General features: G+C 34.8%; 1 long non-coding RNA gene across 1 annotated transcript in view; it reads right to left on the reverse strand.

The window, feature by feature from the left end:
- Nucleotides 1-400: 400 nt before the first annotated feature.
- LOC126641366 (uncharacterized) overlaps nt 401-19,025 on the reverse strand; it is a 90,708-nt gene continuing 72,083 nt past the window's right edge. The window contains exons 2-3 of the long non-coding RNA XR_007629240.1: nt 6,107-6,246; nt 401-4,706 (exon numbers count right to left, since the gene is read on the reverse strand). This is a non-coding gene — a long non-coding RNA (uncharacterized LOC126641366). The remainder of the gene's footprint in view (nt 4,707-6,106; nt 6,247-19,025) is intronic.

A 19,025-nucleotide genomic window follows, 5' to 3' on the forward strand; every position in this document is an offset into this window, starting at 1 on the left:
AGGTTAAATAGGACCCTCCTACTTGTTAATAAAGCTCTCCTTTCTTTTTCAGTGTTCTTTTTTGTTTTACATTAGCTTCATAGGAACAAATATAACTTATTTTTTGTCAGTTTTCCATATAACTTCTTATTGTTCAGTATGGTAGGGGTGTGGCTAATTACACATAATGATTCGTTGTCTCCTTTCAAAGTTTTTCAATGTATTCTGTATATTAAAAAGAAACTAATAAAGATTTCCTGTTATTTTTTGCTTAGAGTATAAATGATGAGTAAAGAATTGAGACTACTTCTTTTCATACATTTGTCTAGTGCATTTATTTAGAGGCAATAGTTACATAGAAACATAGAAATCAGTTGATTTTATTTTTATTTTTAGATAAATAAATACATGTAGAGCAGTGTGTAGTAATGGGACAATAAATCTGACTTGTTTTGTGGCTGATAGCACTAAGCACACACAGTCTAAATTTAAGGAAAATAGGCACTGAAGTTATAAATGCCTGAGTCAGCAATGGTTGATGAAACTTACTCCTTCTAACATCATGAGAAAAAGAGTAGTTCTCAAGTCAAGTATACCACGTACTCCAAGAACTCAACAAAAACTGACGGTTCTTAAGTTGCTCCCTTACATTTTTTGCATTTTGAAATGTCTTAAGTAAAACTAGAATGTCATATCTCTACAGCAAAGATGGAATGACTTTAAAAAAAAAAAAAAAAAAAAAAACAAAGGCATAAACTTCTAAAAAGTTTGTTTTGTGTATGTTTCTTTCATATAAATTTAAACTCTATCAAAACTAGTCTATATAGATTTCAGAGACACTGAGTGGCAAGAATGAAACTCCAAGTGAAAAAGGAAAGAAAGAGTATATGGTGGATGGCATTTTAAATGCATGAGTGATAAAATATGTTAGAAAAAAACCAGAATTGTTGCATATGAAAGAGAGGCAATGCATTGTCCTAGTAAGAAAAGTCCAGGAGGTTAGTGTTACAATAAAGTCTCACTTGACAGAAATAATAATATTTTTTCCTTTCTGTATAAATAAGTAAATCTGTTAATGATCCAACTTCAAGTTCTTAAAATATTTTCTGACAGAAATCAGTTGGTATAATCATCATAACTGGCTTTACCAAATCAGGAATAATAGTGTTATTGTGATGTGTTATTGTTTGAATAAAAGTTAGTGCATCATTTTAATTAGTCTGCTATTACCAAAATGGAAAAAGGAAATGTGTGCTCATTAATCCACATCTGATCAGTTCTTCAGATGTTTTTCCCTACTTGTCATTTCTTTTCATTTAGGCCAAACAGGCTTAGTTTTCATTGTTTAATTGCATGGCAATTTCACTAAGCTGAGACAAATGGGGAACTAGCTTTCAAAGAAACGGATAAGACCAAATGTATAAAATTAATTTCCAGCTCATAACTAGCTTGTTTGCCTAGAGAAAAAGGTTCAAAAACATTTAAAAAAGGTTGGAAGACCAGAGAGATTATAACTCTAGATTAATTAAACTGCATTTCTGAGTGAAGATATAATGTATGTTCTACTGTAAATGGGAACTAATTATTCTATTTTAAGAATCTCTGTTAGTTAAAAAATGCTAATAGTGTGTTGCAGGAGCACTTTTTTGTAGTTATAGTGCCTGAACAAAAATTAAATTAACTGTGACCATAGTACCTGAAGATATATACCCATTTTGAAAAGTAGGAAGCATTTCAAAATCCCTTTTTCACATCATGCAGTATAGGGTGTTTGAATCCACGGGTGGAGGCAATTAATTCTGAGTTTAAAAATTTGCTGCTTCAATCTCAGTTCTGAAATTTTCTTTGCAAATGTTGCCTATTTCCTTTCTCACTGACTTTCTTTACCAGCATTATACTATAAGTATGTAAATAAGATATTTTTAGGAGGGAGTCCTCACAGTTTATGACTCATAAGTCTTCTATAAACTGATAAACTCATGTTTGATAACTTCATTATTAGGAAATAAAGAGTTTTCACTTGTGGTTATAGACTTCTTCAGAAGGAAAATAGAAAATTGGTCCGTATTGTGCAGATAATAACAACAAAAATGAAGGGGAAAGAAAAAGAAATATGGGGTTAGAAGTAAAAAAAAGCATCATTGGAAACCAACCCTGCTTGCCAAAGAATGAAACTGAAAGTCTTTGGCATATTTTAACTCAGAGGGGTGGGTATTGACACAATCATTCTGATATAAATAAACAGAAGAAAATTGAACAGCTGTCCTTAATCTCGTAAAATTGATTTAGAACTAAAGATGCTTTTCCTTTCACACAGTGTGCAAAAACATAGATCTGATGAATAAAAAACGCCCAAAATAAATTCCACAAAATGACTTTTTATTAATCACTATGATTGTTAAATTGTTCATTAAAAAAGATTACATTTTTTAGATTTCATATGCAATCTACTGGTTTAAAAGAATTAAAAAAAATCTTTCCGGGTTTACAGGAAATTAGAGGATATTACCTTTTTTCCTGAAGTGAGCTTGATTATGCAAACCAAACAGATAAGCATGAATGCTTTTATACATTTTATTTTGATGCTTTTTAAGACTTTTTTCAAAGAAAAAGATACTTTGAAAAGCAGTCTGCATTGACTTTGTCAGAAATTTCTCATAAAACATTTGTTTGAAGTTTCAGTAAAGAATTTTTTTGAAGGAAAAATATGATTAAAGTGATTTCTGCCAAGGTTACCGTATTCCTGATGATCAAAAAACAAAAGGATGCCACAATTTACAGAGGGGGTGAGTGGAGGTGAAAAAGGAGATGCAAACCAGCATGGCTCCTCACGAGTGAGAGATGGAAAGCTCAAGAGATCTGGGGCTGGGGACTATGCCTTAGCGATGCATGACCAGACACAGGAATGGCAACGAAGGAAAGAGGAGAATGAACTGCTGAAGCTGTAGCATCCAAACTCAGCTCTGCGTCTACTGATTGTAAACCCTGGCATTTCTGTACAGGAGGAGATGTAGTGCTCAGAGCATGCAGGCTGAACAGGTTTGTCTTATAAAACGCAAAATCTTAGGCAAGAGTTCAAGTAGAAGAAAGTGTTCACTAAGAAAATGTCAGCATACAAAGCCTCAATGTATGATAGCCTAAATTCCAAATTAAGTATAATGCTGTTTTGGACCCTCCAAGAAGAAAAACAATTTGATATGTTAGGGTATATTGCCAAATACCTTGTAAAATCTTCAGTTGTTTTCAAAAAGTCCTTGTCTGCTCATTTGTAGAGGAGAACTTGGCTTGGTGGTATAGTTAACAAAGTGGGACAGTCTCTGCTTCAAGGCATAGCTGCACAGTGCTCAGGAATGCTCTTTCCGATAGAAGGAGGTTGATATTTTGATGGATTTCGAAGCTGAGCTGTTTATAGAGTGTGTTTACAGGGCTGTTTACAGAGTTTACAGAAAACTTTGGTTTTTCTTTCTAAACTATGAAATGATTGATGCTTATCTTAAAGCTATAGCACTTCTATCTTTAGCAAATTCCTGGCATCTTAGGCTTTGGCATAGAAGGAAGCTTCCAGATTTCAGTTTGTTGATAAAGTTTAAAGTCATGATCAAAGAATAATATTTAAAATAAATAAATAAATTCCTTACAAAAAATATTTAAAAGTACAGGAGCTCTTTACACTGGTCTCTGTAGTGAAATAGTCTCTCTCTCTAAGTGAAACTTAGTTTGTACTTATTAACACTCAGATATTATGGCAAGAGGTTTATTAAAAATACTTAAAGCAGATGGAAGTAAAATGAGACAGTTTCCTTCCAAAATATAGTATCATTTTTTCTATGATAGCTCTGGATGTCTATTGCTCTGTGAGTAAGTACGGGAGTAAAGGCTTATGAAACTACGTTCCTCTGCCTGTTTGAACCAAATACACATACAGTCTGTGTGATACTTCTGTAAAGTAAATACCTTAGATGAGGTAGGCACAAAGAATAAAACTGAAGAATGTCAGAAAGCCAGCTGGAAAATGATCAGACTGTGAAAATAAACTGCTCCATTATGTTAAACTTTAAATGCTGAAGCCTACTTTAACTTATCCTCTCTTCACAGGTGCTGAAAAAGCATAATGCTTTGGGAGTGCATGAGAGAGAGACGTCTTCTGAAGGTCATTCCACTTGATGTTATATCCCATGTGTGCTGAGCACTGCTGGCATGGCAACTTCTCCTGTTGGGTGAAATCCAGCCAGCAGGAACGACCTGTGGAAGGAAGGTCCATAAGCATCTTAAGCCTCTTTCAAAGTCTGTGGTGAAACTTAATGGTGGATAGGGCAGTTGTTCCTCCTGTGCCTCCAGACAGGGGATGGCAATTCAGGGCTGGTAAGGAAGGTCTAGGTCTGTGTCAAAGCCGTGGGCACAGATGGGATTCTTGCTGTTGACTGCTGTGCATTTGAAATCAGGACTTTCATACCTTTCTAGCAAAACTTTTCCACAACCCATCCCTTATGTAAAAACCATCATACTAGGCCAGGATAAAGGTCTTCTGTTGCTCTTCACGGCTTGTGATAAATGATTAGAGATAGAGTATGGAAAGCAGTGAATATTTCTCCCTGGCTCCAGTATCTGGTTGATGGTGGTTCTGAGACTTCCCACTCCGGAGGCTACAGACACAGCACCATGTTTAATATATGGACGATTCTTCTATGAATTTACTTAATAGTTTTTGAACTCTTCATATTTTTCTCCTGTAACAATGAATTCCAAAGACCAGTTTTACATATATGGATAGGGATTCCACATAAGAGCTTTTGTTTATTCTACAATGGCTATACATAAACTATGATGAAAAATGAAGAATAAGTGTTGCCTATTCATTTTTTTAATAAATAACAAAATAATTTGTTTGCTTTTTTAAAAAAAGCAAATTTCCAATTTTTTTTTAAAAAGCAAACAAATTTCCAAATTCAAATTTCCAACTAATCCAAAACATCTTCCATGAGTTTTTAACCACTTCTGAATAGCAAGCTGATATTTTCAATAGAACCATTCAATAATGACATTAAGACCTCTTTCCTGAATGTTATAGTTATTTCAAGCTTAACACTATATATGTGTGACTGTGACTGGTTTTGCCTTCGTGAGTATTACTTTGTATTTATCAGTGCTGGGTCTTGTCTGCCATTTTTATCACCCAGTGATTCACAATGCTTTGAGATCCCTCTGAGTCTCTCTGTAGTCAGTTCTAACTGTGTGCTCTCAGCTCGCTGTTGTTACCTCCATATTTCCCCTTTTCCACATTATTTATAAGCAGTTTGAATATTTTCTGCACTCCACAGATGGCTCAAAAGCTTTGTGGAAAATCTCCATTGTAAAGTGCTTATTTCTTTGCTTCTTTGATTTCCTACTTTTCCTTATTTCCTCCTTATAACATTGTGTTTCAAATTTATGAGACACCTATCATCCCCTTTTAATGATGATTTCATCTCTTTAAGAACCTTTTTTAAGATATCTTATGAAAGTTTATTGGAAACCCAGGACTCATTCCAATAAATCTTATCCAGAAGACGTCATAAAACTTACACAGATTTTGATTCAAGACTTTCTGCAGTGAAATCTGTGTTAAATCTTCCCCATGATGCCACTTATCAATGTACATAAGTTTATTCTTAAATGGTTTTTACCAGCTTGTTCAGTACAGAAGTGTTTCTGGTCTAAAGTCCTTTCTCTTATCTTATGTAATCTAATCCCCTTCAAATAATTGTTTATTTATGACAAACAATAATCTGATAGTTCTAAATGAGCTCTTTTAAAGTTTGTGGGTTTTTGTCTTTAGTGGTTTTGTTCATTTCAATGTTTTGTTTGGTAATTTTTCTACTGATACTTCACTGTAAGACATTTTATCAAAGTTCTGCCTTGTAAATAAGGATAAGAAATTAAGATATCCTTAAGCTCTTCTACAACCAACCTTAACATGAAAAAATAATGTAACTTTTCTGACCTAAACCTCCATGAATTGATATGAATCATCACATAGCCTCAGAGTATCACATCGCAAAGATAATTATAGAATATTTGGCTTTAAAATTAAATTTTTGAAATACAGATACATTGAGAATCAACAAAAAAGGTTGAATTAAATACTCACACCGTTTACTTCTTATTTGCTTGTGAGATATGACTTCAGGTTAGAAAATTTACAGAGCTCCTGTGGTATTCTGGAAGTATGGCTGAGGCATGAGAACTCTTTCTCATTCCTATCACAGTTTCAAAGATATCCAGGCAATGCTGTTCAGAAATACGGGGCAGCTTTAGTGTATGATTTGCAGAAGCCTCCACTATACCTCTTGCATAATAAATACTTGTGACACTAAATTCCTTCTGCCTCTCTTTGTTTCCTTCTGTCAACACATCTGTTGATGCTGTACTTCTTAGAAGTAAGCTTATCAAAAGTATTATCTCATATTTAAATGAACTGCATGCTAGCTCCCTGGAAGAAAGGTATACAATCAACTCTTAATGGTATCACAAATATTTGATCATTATAACTACCTTGACAGGACCAAATACTATTATTTCTTTTGAAAGAGAAATTACATGCAATCTGATAAAAGTATTGTTACTAATGTTATCTTTGACCCATATAACAACCCTTCAACCCCTATATAACAAATAAATAAGAGAAATTCTTTATTCTTAGAGCGAGTAACAAAGACAGCCCAAATCCACTATATGCTACCTTCCTTATCACACTGTTCTTTGGATATCAGCTTTGTTTTTTACTCAATTACAACACTATTATCTGTTTCTAATGGCTCTGAACTATCTTTGACTTCCACCTAACAGCAACAACACTAGTCCATTGGGACTTATTCTCTCATATTCACTTATGTCTCTAGCAGATGCTAAAATGAAACTACAGAATTTAACGTCTCCTATTCACCTGATTAACTTCACATGAAAAAAAAAAAAAAAAAAGTCAACCAAGAAAAAACAAGGTAGGAAAAAGCATGATGTGTATGGTTACAGAACAGATGTCTGGCATGACCCATCAATTCATGTTTCCTAATCTTGCTTGTTATTACTACACAGCTTTCCTCTGCAGTGTGGATGGTGGGGTTAATTTCTTTGCTTCTTTCATTGAATTTTAAGTGAAAGAGTGGGTCAGTGCAGGTGTTCTTCTACAAAAGAATATAATTTGCAGAAGATACGTCTTTCACAGATGTAGCAATTTTTCCTTCAAATAATTCAAACAATAGCTTACCTTTGTGGAGTTGATTTTTTTTTTTTTGGTGATTAAAATTATGACATATTTTAGGTCACTGGCTTTCAGTTCTGGAGACTTTAAATTAAATCCCTGTTTTGATACATATTTTTTTAATGATTCTGAAATAATAATATGTTATCTACTGATTTTACTCAGACATACATTTTCATAAGTAGTTATTCTTGCTATTACTCATAGCATTATAAGATAATTTTAATACTCAGTATTTTATCAGCAGCAGAGCCAGATCTTCCTTTTTGCTAAGTATTTACCAATAGTATATTTTTGACAGTTGTTGCAACATCATTATTCATAGGCAGAGACATTTAAAAAAAAAAACCCCAGCAAAGAGGAATGTGATTTATGAAAAGTAGTGAAATTATTCCAAAGAAAAACTTATCAAAATGGTGAAATTTAGTATTGGGAAAATGGGAAAAAAGCCTATTTTTGTGTTTTTCCTTCTGTTTTTCCAAAAACAAAAACATTTTGTGTATTGAATGAAAATCAGCTGTCACTTGTCAGTCTTATACAAATTTCCATACCATAGTCATGGTTTTCTCCTTTAAAAATCCAACACACTAAATTTCTCATTCTACTACCTTGATCCAGTTCACTATTAGCACTTGTATCCCAGAGGATTTTTTAACCTACACTCCTATTTTGCAAATTCTTGTGCAAATTCCACTTGCTATATGCTGCATTTTCCATAATTTAGCCTGATTTATACTGCCATGGGCAAAAAGCCCTAATGTTTTTGTTTAAGAGAAAGAATAAACCTCAACGATTAAAGACTTAAAATATGCTCAGTAGTGATGGTATAATGCGCATCGTCTTTGTTTATTTTCTGTTTTGTTTTGTTTTGTTTTTTAAATCTGAAGTGCATCAGCAAATGATAGCTACTTCATTGATCCTGCCTTGTCCACTTCTTTTTTTAATGACATCATCCACACAGAGGGGGAGATGAGGAGAAGCTATTAAACTGCACACAATGCTGCTATCTGCTGCTATCTTATGATGGTTCCTGACCTACTGCAGGCTGTCTGGAACATGTACAGAGAAAAGCAATATGGGCCACAAGTGGGAATGAAACTGAGATAGTTTAACTAAATTGAAGCAAAATACTTAACATAGCCTCTGTCCTCTGCCATTCATGTCAGTCACATGGTTTCAGTAAAGTCTTTGAAATTAGCTGTTCTCTAAGTGACATCCGTTTAGGGATTAGTTAGTCATGTAAGGATCAGTGTTTAAGTATGGGCTTGTTCCCTCTTCAACCCATCTGTCATTTTTCTGAGATAATACATTAATTTCCATAGCAACAGCCTGTAATGTTACCAATAGGATTATTACGACTTTGCTGCAGGATCAAGCAAAGGAAACCGGACTGGTCTGGAATAAACTGTTATCCAAGCATAGGAAGTCGGAATAATAGAAAAGCTGTTATAAAAGCCATAGTTAAACCTCCTTTGCTATCTGTCACATTAAAATAAATAGGAAAAATAAGTTAAGGGTGTTGTGAACTGTCACCATTTATAAATGTTAGTTATGTCCACTTGATTGGACTTATTCCAGGTTCATTAGAGTCCAAGAGATGCACAGTCCTGGCCTAAATCCATTGCTGCTTTTTAAATAATTAAAAAACACAATCTGGATTCCCAACATTAACACATTGTACAACATCTTAAATACCATTAATTTTTATAGTTTAATAGAAAAATAAAAGCAAATTCATTCCAATGTTATATGATGTGAAACACACATACTAACAGTATTTTTCAACTTGCTAATATTTGAAGAGAATTAAAATTTCAAAGTAACAGGGTCTGTGACAAATTTTACACACATTTGAGGCATTCCAATCTCAAACTGATACACTTTGGAGAAGCTCTGTTCTTCCTGTGCTCTGCACTGTGTTTTTCAAAACCATTTTCTAGATGGAGAATGTGGGCCAAACTGCAAATTATGATTTAAAAAAAAAAAAAAAAGTCAAATTAATTAGAAAACTTGTAATTATCATGTTATTTAATTTGTAACTTTAATATAATATCAAAAAATTCTTATCTCCTACCATTTCAACAGTTCTGTATGTCAGCATGACATTTAGAGAGAAAAAAAATCATCTTATTAGACTGATAAAGGTAAATTTAACAACTATGGCAGTGACAGTATGTAGTTATGAGTTATAGTATCAGAATTAGACATGGAGAAAAAAATTATTATGAGGCTTAACTGTTGTTATATTTTATTAAACTAATATTCTAAGGCATATTAAAACACATTACTGGAAAAGTTACCTACTGAAATCTAGAAATCACTCTACATCCTGCACTTCAATAAAGTACTGTAGGTTAGGTGACCCAGATTTGCAGGGAAAAATGAGCTGTTGGGACCTTCTTAGAATTCAAGATGATCTTCTAGAAGTTTAAAGTGAATAAAAGGGGAAATGCCTTTTACCAACAGGATTTGGATAAATATACTTTGGTCTAGTAAACTGCACATACTGGCTTTATTGCTGAGTTCCCAAAGGATTTAATGTTGCCATCCTAACTTATTTATTCAAGTCAACCCATTAGTGTCAGGGTATTTAGTGAGTTTATAATCGTTCTGGGTATTACTGGGTTTGACTTCAAAATAAACAAGTTTCACAAATAAACTTCAGATTATATAAATAACAGGCTGGTTCTTTTGTTTTGGTTTGATTTTTTTTTTTAATCACAACTGCAGATGGATTATTTATATGAATCTATAGGACAAAATCTATTTTTTTAATGTATAAGTAATCACATTTTACTCTACACAGGATTTTTATCAAGTAGTGTGCAAGAATTTCACCAATACAGTTAGCCTTTCCATAAGAATATCTGAATAATATATGTAATAGTTTATTAACACCCAAGAGCTCATCAACCTGTCTACAAAGGATGATGGATGTAGTGGATGAGGCAAGAGCATTGGATGTTTTTTACCTTGACTTTAGTAAGGCTTTTGGTATAGTCTTCCCTAAGTTGCTTTTAGACAAAGAAGTAACGTCTAGATAAGTAGAAAGAGAGAGGGAATGTGAAGAGTCTGAACTGCTGGGCTCAGAGGGCTATGATCAGTGACAGCATTTTCCCCTGGAGGCTAATCTCTAGTGCAGGGCCCCTGAGGCCAACACTGAGGCCATACTGTTCAACACCTTCATTAACAACCTAAATGGTGGGACACAGCACATCACACCACAACAGGAGTGCAAATGATACAAAACTCAAAGAAGTGGATGACGGACTAGATGGATGTGCTGACATTCAGAGGGACCTTGATAGCAGAAATGGACTCCCAAGGAAATGGGAAGTCCTTCGTCTAGGGAGGAATAACCTAGGCACTGGTAAGCACTGGGGACAACCAGCTGGAAATCACCTTCACAGAGAGAGACCCGGGGCCTCTACCAGAAAACAAACTTTATCATTAATGAGCCATGCACATTTATAGCAAAGAAAACCAACAACATACTAGTCATGGAAGAGTGTTGTTAGTAGACCAAGGGAGGTGTTCCTTCCTCTCAGCTGAGCCCTGCTGATACACATCTGGAATACTGTGTCTTGGCTCCCCAGTGCAAGAGAGATATGGATTTGCCAGAGTAAGTCCAACAAATGATTAAGTGAATGGACAATCTGTCATATGAGGGAGAGGTAGAAAGAGATGGCATCATCCAGCCTGCAGAAGAGAAGGTTCAGGAGGATACTGTCAGTGTGTATAACTATCTGATGGGAGGAATAAAGAAAATGGAGACAGACTTCTCAGTGGTGCTCCGTGACAGAAGAAAAAACAATGCACACAAACTGAAAGATGGGAAATTACATTTATACGTAAGAAAAATCTTTTTTGCTGTGAGAATGATAATTTGAACAGGTTGACCATAGTTTTTATCATGGCAGATTGTCAAAACTGTACTAGACATGGCCCACGGTAACTTGGTTTAGCTGGCCCTGCTTCAAGCAGGGAGCACTTGGACTTGATGACCATTAGAGATGCTTTCCAGTCTTAGCAATTCTGATTTTGTGATAGGTAAAATAGGTGTTTATTCATAAAAACACATAATTGTTATTGAATGGTAGGTATTTAAATTGATAAACATCAACTATATTCTGAGATTCAGCTGAGCAGTTGATGGACATGTAGAATCTATCAGACATCTTTTTTTGCATGTTTTTCCAAAGAGAGTCAATATTCCTGCATTAGAGATTGATGTTAGTTTTCTACTCAACTATTCAGACACAACAACAGAATTGCTAAAATTGTATCTAAAAAAGTTTTTTATTCCACTATGTTTAGAAGTTTGCTGCATATCACTGATGTAAGTAGGTTTTTTCTGCTATATTTCTAAGTTTCTCTCTGAAGTTCTCACCTTCCATATATGTTAAACACCAACTGAAATCTTTGTGTTTCCAGGCTATAATTGAGGAGGCATAAATCTCTAGGAAGAGATAAGTGGACGAAGGCACGAAGTTGTAAGGTCTCATTAAATAGGAAACTAATTTTATTTTATCCACATGACAGTTATTAAAGTGGTTGCAGCTTATCCATTCTTTGAAGTACTTTTCATGATTATTGTATTTGTTTTATCAATCTTTTTTCATTTTCACCTGTAGTAAAAGAGATGTCTGAATCCCTATTTCTGCTACAATCATTTCACAATCTTCTAACATTTCTCTTTAAAAACAAACACTTTTTTTTTTCTTCTAGAAAACAGTTTACCACTTAATTTTATACCTAAAATTAATATAAGTAATAGATATCACATGTGGATGCTCTCTGTGTTGACTACTATGCATATTCGTGAATGAGGAAAGGTAGAGCTACTACTATTCTTGATTTTCATGAGTAGCTGCAGCTTCCTGAGATGCAGAGACCAAAACTGTATGCCAAACTCAAGACATGGGCACATTAAAATTGTATATAATGGCAAAATGATGTCTTCTGTCCTGTCCTCAATGTCTGCTGTGATAAAGACCAACATTTTGTTGGGAAAACTGTTAGAAACACTGACCGAAAGAATGTATGTCTTCTAAAGCTGTATGTATCAATAATACCCACAAAACAGGGGGGTTTTATGCTTTCTGTAACAATACTACTATGCAATGGGGATCTGGAAATTAAAAGACACAACGAAAACTGGGAGACCATCAGCTTACTTTTACCGACTATTGTTGTTTTTGCTGCACCTTACTGTGTTACCTGAGCTGTTGTTAGAACAGGGTTTCACCTGAATCACAGTCCTGCCTGTTCTTAAGCTTTAAAGTGCTCTTTCAAGAGAGAAGATCTTCCATGCAAACAATACTGGCATCCTTATTGACATGTTAAATTTCATAACCATATGGGCATTACCTTGAAATCACCAAAACCAACGAATCAAACAAAATAAGTTTTATTGTTAATTCAGTTTTTCTGTAGTATTTAAATAGGTTAAGCTTTTAGATTGACAGAACTCAAACTGGATTAAAATCAAATTCTTTGTCCTAGATATACCAAGTTTTCCATTTTTACCAAAGATCTATAGTTTCTTGGGAAGCTTGACTTCTATAGACATGTTTCTCTGTGAAACCTCAACTTCCTCCTCTCTTAAAAGGATTTGGTGAATAAAGATTTAATCCTGTATTTTGCAAATGATATCACAGAGATGTTTAGTGTGAAGAAGGTGAGTGGGAAGAAAGGTAAGACAAAAGCCTTTCCAGTGAGAATCACCTGATTCATTCTTTAGGTATCAGCATCAGAGGGAAGATATCTCAGATCCCTATTTGTTTATTGCTGTAATTACTTTGTTCCTTCAGTCGCAAGCACTTCCACCCCTCCTGTTGAATTCAAGTTTCTTATGGAAAGATACTATAAGTACTCTTCCATATACAATCTGAAATATATAGAAATGCTTTACTGTATACACTTTCCTCAGTGGGACAATGTTTGGTGGCAGCCACAGCACATTCACATTGGATCTGCATGCTGCACACAAGCATGCATTAGTAAGTGGACAGTTCTCTTCTAATAACCATGCAACAGTGAGCAAACTTTGTAATGGCATGAAATCCACAGTGAAGCTGTTGCTGTTGCCACTGAAGTGGGTGCTAAACAATAGAATATCACTGATCTTTTCCTCTTACTCCATACACAATTCTTGAATGTGCTATATGTCAAAACCTTCATAGCTGTCAGAGCTCTACTCTGGATCCTGCCAGTTGGTGCAACTGCTCCCTTGGCTCTTATGCATGTTTCCTTTGCCCTTGCAGCAGGATAACCCTACAGCTGCAAGACACAGCAGCTCAGAGAAGGGTATTGTGATCACCAGTCAAAATACCACTGCTACGATTTCCCTGGTCTTCATACGGCCATCTGGGAGTTATGGCTCTAACAGCTGTGGTAGTCATTCTCAGAAGAGTTGTCTGTTCCTAGAAACCCTGATGTGTTGCCATCTGAAGATACAGACGCCAGGATGCCCCTGATGAGAAATCAACACCAGATTCTCTCCAGTACTTCAGCTGAAGTTGTAACTCACTTCTGCTGGTATAGTAACTAGGAAGAAATGGCAATCAGTATTGATGGTCTTTGTTTATTATGTTTTCTCTTTTCTTAATACATTTTCACCTAGTTGTTCAGTTAAGAAAATAATAGATTTGAGAGTAGCTCTGTTCATACCTTATGCATAGACCAACCAAATGTTCTTCCTAGACCACCAGAAAATATTACTGCAGGAAATATTTTACTGAAGTTTATGTAATCCTTGAAACATTGGCTCAAGGTTCTTTGAAACTGCATAAGTTGAAATAAATGCTCTGGAAACAATACAAAGGAGATTTGTGACTAGTGGAGTTACTGACATTTATCTGACACAATAAGTAGTTGCCCATTTCAAATTATATTCAGCAAGAAAAAGCTTGAGTTTATTGCTGGAGTGATATTTTTTATTATCATTATTATTATTATTTTGAATATAACAAGGAAAGAGAAGATGGTATTTTTGATGTGTCGGTGTCTGTGAACTGAGGAAGATAAAAGCTGAGTAATTTCAGCATGCAGTAGATCTTTTCCATAAAAGAAATTTTGAGTAATGTTACACACTTGGCTTACTGAAATGTATTTAACATACTGCACACCAAACATCAGCTCACCCTTCATGCCCTTCTGTAAGAGAATAATGTTGTGCTTCAGCATGCAGATAATTTCGCTTTGTGCTAATCACAGAATTAATGAGATTTACAGACCAATTTCTTCCTCTACTTCTTTATTGTATTCATACATGCCCTATAACCATTTTTTTCACTAGACAAGAAGGTGACCAGTTTATGAACACTGAAAAAATATTGTGGATTATAGTCAATGTCTATATTTATTTTTAAACATTTTAATAAAAAGGAAAAAAAGCCAAGTTTTCAGAAGTCCTTGACACAGTTGATTTCTATGGAAATTAATTGGATGGCAATCACTAAATACTTTGGAACTAAATTTATTTTTATTTAGAAGCTTCCCTGTATATTTCCACTCCAAAGTTTTGGATCACCTTATATATATTTCATTAGGTAGCATCACAGGTGACATAAGCACTGGTAATAAGATAATTTTACTAATACACTTTATAATTAAATGCATGCACATTTTTAGCATCCACGACATAAATGTTATTTTTATCACCATAGATGAATATTTTTCTACAAGAATACCTAAGGGATGTGTTGATTCACATCTGTAAATTGAGGTGAATGATGATTCCTAAAAGAGACAATGTTCTCTTAGAAATTTGGGTATAGTCAATTCATAAAATGATTTTGTTATACTAAAAATATGTATATATTCCAACAATGTATATTTATTATTTTTTAAAAAATATAAACCAGACATAAAATAAAACATGTTCCAGTAAAGTAGTATGTCTTTTGTTTGGCATTCTTTTTTTTTCTTGTTTGTGTTTTATTGTTGGGAAAATTTTGTGCAAACTGTAACATTTATTTAAAATCCAGGTAAGATTTTGGTATTATAGCTAAATCTGGTACATTTTGGTGCACCATGTTGAGAGTGGTAAATATTACTGATTATATTAAATATATTAGTTCAACTTACTAAAAGTAAAGGCAAAAAAAATGTCAGTCCCTGTGTGGCAGATCTACATTCAACTTGTAGACTACTCCAACAGTACTATTAGCTCAGGCAATGAATAAAAGAATTTGAAGAGGCAGCTGTGTTTTCTCTCAGAAACATTGGCTCACCTGTTTGTTTTTTTCTTTCCTTAGTGTGAACTACTTACATACATAATGAGCCTGCCAAATAAATAACAACTTCTCATCTCCTTCTGCAGATTCTTTTTCCCTATGATTAATTTTGATACTGGATGACATAAAGGAATAGAGTCCTATATAGTTGAATAAGTGTTAGGCTAAAAAACATCTTAAGCAGCTCAAATTCAGGGCTTAAGACTGTAACCAAAAAAAAAAGCACAAATGGAGTCAGAAAAATGAATTTGTATTTCTTAGGAAAAGACCTCCTAATCCTTCTACTATTCTTTAAACCCATGCCTTGACAATTGACCAAGTACCTTAATAAATAATCTAAAGCATACTTTACTTCTGTGTGCAGAAAAATCCTACATCGAAACAACAGCTGCTATAACTGTAAAAGTATTTTTCCTTCTTCTGTGACTTTACAATTATAAGATGCGATATATATCGAACTACAAGATAAATTTCTTTCTTTCTGTTACTTTGTAATCTTGATATTCAAGAATTTGATTTTTAGTATTTTAAAAACAGTACCTGAATTTTGTGTTGGCATTTGATATGCTATTTTGCTAAGACTACATAAAATGTTTTCTAGGTGTTTATATAAAACTGGAGAAATGCATGCTGAAATGTTGACTTGAAATAAGTGTGTTTGTTCTTCGTTTTTAATTTGTGCAAGATGTCCTTTGGCTTTGGTAACCTTTTCAGTGTTTTTATGTCAGCTAATACTAAGTGCATTTATAGGATAGGATCAGTCATATGCCCTTATGAGAAATGCAAATGTTCTTTGGAACTGATAACTCCTAAGTGCTATACAAATGTACACACAGATACAGCTGCATTTTAAGCATTGAGAGCTACTAATGGATTAATCTAGTAAATGAAGTATGAGATGACTACACTAAGTACGATGAAGAGAGTTGCCTGCCATGCCTACCATACATTGTCAGGAAAGAGGATCAAAAGAGGATGTTTTTGTTTTCAGGTCCTTCTGTATTTATTGTGCTCTTTGTAAATCATTAACATACTAAAACATTTGTTCCACTTGGAGACTACTATGAGTACAGGCTTCTGTTAACACCTTCTACTAGTATATGCATGGTATTAAATTCTATATAGAAATTTTTGTCAATTGTCTGGACCTACCTTTCTACTGAAATGACCAATACAAACTGAAATGAATGGATCATTTGTGGCTTTGCAAGGAATTAGATCAGACTCTAAAAGAGGCAGACAAATATCCCATAATATTCTATTTATTCTTCTTTATGCCTCTTCCTGTGCTACAAGACTATGGGAAATCTCTACAACTTTTTTTTTTTTTTTTTTTTTTTTTGTTAGCAGTGGATTCATTTTAATATTTAATACCTTCTGTGAAATAGCCATAAAAGTACAAATTTTACATACACAATACATACAGTAGGATTCACAAAAGGGAGAAAAAAGAGGGAAGACAAAGGGGAAGGAGGAAAAGGTGGGGAAAAAGAAAGGAAAGGGAATCAATTACTGCAGTGAGAGCTTCAAGCCTTAGTATATATTCCCAGTGGGCCAGCATGTGTCAGTGGACAGATGTGTGGCAGCTTGGTGACCAACCAGTAAAAAACAGTTCCTTTACTTCTGACCTTCTAGCACCTGGTAGAATCAATGCAGCCACATAGGCAGGTCTCCTGCTCAACATGTGATCTCCCAGCTTTCCAACTGCAGGATGTATGAAGGGATATTCCTTGAGCTGAAATAGCTGGAAGGAATGTCCTAATAGTAGTAGCTACAGACTTTTGACTTCTCTACTTTGGAGAAAAGGAGGGTTAGGGGCCACCTCAGTGTTCTGTAGTTTCCTGAAGTTAAGAGGGGGTACTGATTTCTTCTCCCTGGTATCTAGTGACAGGACACATGGGAATGGTTCAAAGCTATGCCAGAAGAAGTTTGGACTGGATATTAGGAAGCATTTCTTTACTGAGAGGGCCATCACTGAAACAGGCTTCCTAGAGAGGTGATCAGTGCCCCATGACTGTTGATTTTTAAAGAAGCATTTGGATACTGCCCTAAACAATGTACTTTAACTTTTGGTCAGCCTGGAAGTGGTCAGGCAGTTGGATTAGGTGATTACTGCCAGTCCCTTCCAACTGAAATAGTCTATCCTATTTGCGTTCCAACTAAATATATTCTAGAAACACTTTCACTTTGGTAGAAATCATACTGACTCTACTGTGTCTTTATATACAGTATTTTCTTTATGGGATTCTCAGCCTGTGGCAATAGATTCAAAAGATTATATTTCCTGAAACAAGTAAAGGACCTGTTAATATTCCACAGTATCTTTTCTGGCCCCAACCGCCATTTTATCATGAACACTGAAAACTTTCTCCACACCAGGATGTGGAGATGAATGAATTCATTTGAAAAATGCAGTCCATCCTACATGAAAATATTGCCTTGCGTGATCTTCTAACTACAGCAAGAATAAAATTGCAACAACACCTACCATCTATATGTGGTAATTGACTTGCACAGGTAGCAGGTCCAAGGCTTCTCAGGCATCAGAGAAACTCTGACACATATTGGATGGTTCTTTTTACCCTGCCAGGGCCATGTAACAACACAGAATTATTTCAGGCCACCATAGAAACTTGGAAATGTTGAGCAACTTCATATTGTTGCCATTAAAAGCTGAAGTCTCCCAGTCTTTCATCCAACCTGGTAATAATGTTTTGATTCAACCATTAAGAAAATATATTGTCTGGTGCTCAGACTAAGTGGTCAGGTCAAGTCTCACTACTTACTTGACTGAATGCCTTCACTACAGCACCTATTGAGATGGGATTTGGACTACATGGATCTCCCTGATTTAATTTAATGATTTCTTGTTTGAAACATTACTGGAACTGCCAGTGGTTTCATTTTGGTACACTTAAGCCAATTTCTGCTTTTCTCAAGTGAATAGAAAGAGCTCTATGCACTTCAATTATCACTGGACCAAGGTGTTTACTGTGACTAGGGTAGAACTGTATTTCAAACCCTTCTTTTCACTTTAGTGGTGAGACAATACAAGTTTTTATTTTGTTTTCCCACTGGCTTTCTTCCCTCTACAGTTCACTGAGGAGAGTAAAAGGAAGCTTTCTGTGCTACAGCTGAAAATGGAATAACCCCCTCCCCTCATCTGTATCTTCTGGATAGGTGCATATCTTCAGATATGATTGCTCTAGTTCAATGGACTTAGAGTTTATGATTCTGTACATTGGGGCCTACTTCTATAGAACAACATTTTGCCCACTGTATCAATCCATAAATCTAGCTCATTCTCTCATCTTCCCTTCTTCACTTAGAGCAAACTAGTGAATGTAACTGACAAGTATAATGTCTTGTTACAAACATAATACCATTGTTGAAAATAGACAAATCAAGACTGGATTTGGTGACATGCTTCAGTTGTGGCCTGTTTTCTGTGACTAAAAAGTGGCAAATTTAAGGCTTATATTCAATTAAGTGTGTTCAAAGAGCAGTTCAAGTGTTTCAAAGAGCTGTGTTTCACACAGCATCAAGTGCAGTGCAAAAAGGAAAGATCT

Source organism: Myiozetetes cayanensis, unplaced genomic scaffold (genome assembly GCF_022539395.1).
Source record: "Myiozetetes cayanensis isolate MyiCay16 unplaced genomic scaffold, myiCay2020 scf1, whole genome shotgun sequence".
Classification (NCBI taxonomy): Eukaryota; Metazoa; Chordata; class Aves; order Passeriformes; family Tyrannidae; genus Myiozetetes; species Myiozetetes cayanensis.